General features: G+C 39.4%; 1 pseudogene across 1 annotated transcript; it reads left to right on the top strand.

Moving 5' to 3' along the window:
- Nucleotides 1-966: 966 nt before the first annotated feature.
- Nucleotides 967-2121, top strand: AT1G42740 (annotated as a pseudogene; the record flags this gene model as incomplete). The annotated part of the gene is made up of 2 exons: nucleotides 967-1608; nucleotides 1684-2121.
- Between the last annotated feature and the right edge of the window lie 508 nt (nucleotides 2122-2629).

Below are 2629 nucleotides of genomic sequence, written 5' to 3'. Positions count from 1 at the left end.
CGTCTAAAAGACGTTCAAATGGATGTCTGATCTACGAATTCCAGAGATTTGTAGACTTGATCAAGAGATTGGCTAGTATGCTTAGTGGCTTTGGTAGATTATTGCTTAAACCCTGCTCTGCTATGTTTCATCAACGAGGGTTGTGATTAGGAAGTGGTAGAGTTATGGGGGTCTCTGTCACGAGAGTGGATTGACCCTGTTTTTGAATCTATCGTCTAGGGTATCTATCTTTCACCTGTTAGCCTCTTTATGAACCATACAGTTGCCCTTATCAATGAATTCATCCTTAGGAACTCTATTGTTCTTAGATTTATTGGTATTCACCCCCTGATTGCACTTTTATTTACCTGTTATTTGTATCCCCTCTTGATTGTATTTTAGTTCTTAATATTGTCACCTTTTGGTTCTACTCGACCCAATGATCGAGTAGGGCTCTTAAGTTCTTATTTTTACCTGTTTGAATCCTGACCTAGGATTGTTACTAGAAACCCACCATCATTATGATCTGGCTTGACTTAGTTGCTTCTGTACACATCTTGATTGCTAGCAATAACAGTGGACTGGATTGACACCCCCTATAGCTGCATTGACATGCTAGTGTTTAAGGGGAATTGAACTGAACCTCACATTTTGCACATAAGTAGGCATAAAAATCTACTTATCATATCTTCTTCAGAGGAGTTGAATGGCATTATCAGATGGCTTTGGATGCAGCTAGTAACGGAAATTTCATGTCAAGATATCCATAGGATGCAACAATGTTGATATAAAGCTTATCTTCCAGCATTAGTACCAACATCGTTGACATTGCAAGGAAAACGCAAGTTCAGTATGTTTCACAGGTTAACAGTTTAGCCACTTCAGAGAAGATGGATCAAAAGGGATACATGAGCTACAATCAGCAATCTACACATTAGAAACCGGTTCAGCAAACTACAAGCACACCCTCCACCCGAGACCACTAGGATGATTGAATCAATGTTCAAACAGATTCTCAAAAGTCAAAAGATCCAGACAACAGATTTTGATCACAAACTGGTTGCATTATCCGAAGATATGAATGGGATGATTCAATTATTGAACAATCGGACCGAGCATTTGACTACAAATATAGCAGATATTAGTGTTATCCAGTTAAGGAGTGGAAAACAACTAAATCCAGTACTTCAAAGGGAACTTCCTACAGCCAAAATCGTCAATTTGAAAGAAAATGATGATGCAGTTTTTGCAAACCAGACACCAGTGTCGACCGTCACTGCTGGGTGTCGATTGACACCAGCCAACGCAGACACTACAGAACCCGACAGTGTCGACCGACACGAACTGGGTGTCGATCGACACCAACCAAGTCCAAACATGCAAATTCTCCAAAACCCGATATCTGTTGCAGAAAATGTAACAAAACCCAAGGTTTCTTTTCCCAAGAGTCCTAGGAAGTCCAAACAGGAGCTAGATGATGCTAGATGCAAAGCTATGATGGATAAGCTTATTGTAGAGATGCCACTTATAGATGTTGTGAAGTCTTCTTCTATAGTCAGACATTATGTTAAGAGAATGGTTACTAAGGATTTGAATAATGAGCATGGTGTGATGATGTTCTCTGCACATGTAACTGGCATTATTTAGAACAAGACTCCACAGAAATAGGAGGACAAAAGAAAGACAAGGGTTGTCTCAGAACAGATTGTAGAGCTGAATAGTGTCGATCGACACCCACAACAGACTGCACTCGAATCGTTTATCACGGCTGTAATCGATGCTGCAAGTCCAAGACAGACTGCCAAATCAAGCACTGCACCTCTACTACTCAATCCACCTCCTAAACGGCTAAGGTACTCATCTCCTCCACCTACACCTCCTGATTTCATCTGTAAGACTTTTAAATTTTCCAAGACTGTTTCACGGTTAAGCAAGCCACGAGTTTCTCGTCGAGTGCTTGTTTCTTCTTTTGATGATTGTGAAGGAAAGAGGAGTATACCACCCATACCTAAGTGTCACCCTACTGATGTTCCTCATTTCCATGGTCGATCTCAAGCGCTAAATGCTCCTATACCACCATGGATGATGCGATGTTCTTCTAAGAAGCATTTACTGCCACCTTCTGATCCACCTGATGCTTGAATCCCAGCAAAGTCAAGCTATTGACTATAAATAAGCGCTAAGTGGGAGGCAACCCACTGGTATGATTTTTTTCTTTTTCTTTTTCCTTTATTTACGTTTTTTCCGCTAACTTCAGATTTAAATGCCACTGGGGACAGTGACGTTTAAGTCTAGGGAAGGTAGTTACTAACTACGTTTTTCTTTTGAGTCTTATTCTTCCTCTTATTTTCTTATTTTTGAATCGTTTTACTGAGTCAAAATCTAGTTAGGAATAATGATCTCTATTCTTTAGTTTATTGCCTTGTTGATTAATGCTGCAGATTCAACTCAATTTGACTATTGAAAAGATGGCAAACCGACAGACTTGAGGATATCGTACTTTGCAACACAATCCATTAAGGCTAGAGCTAATCTCACGGTTAGTGTTTATAGAACTTGTCTCCTTTTTCATACCTTATATTGAGACCAATGTGAAAAAGAAAAGTATTCCTCTCCCCTTATCTAATAAAAAAAAAAAAAAAGATTGATA

The sequence above is a fragment of the Arabidopsis thaliana genome (assembly GCF_000001735.4).
Source record: "Arabidopsis thaliana chromosome 1 sequence".
NCBI lineage: Eukaryota > Viridiplantae > Streptophyta > Magnoliopsida > Brassicales > Brassicaceae > Arabidopsis > Arabidopsis thaliana.
The sequence above is the reverse complement of the archived record's forward strand: the minus strand, read 5'-3'. Positions and strand labels throughout refer to the sequence as shown.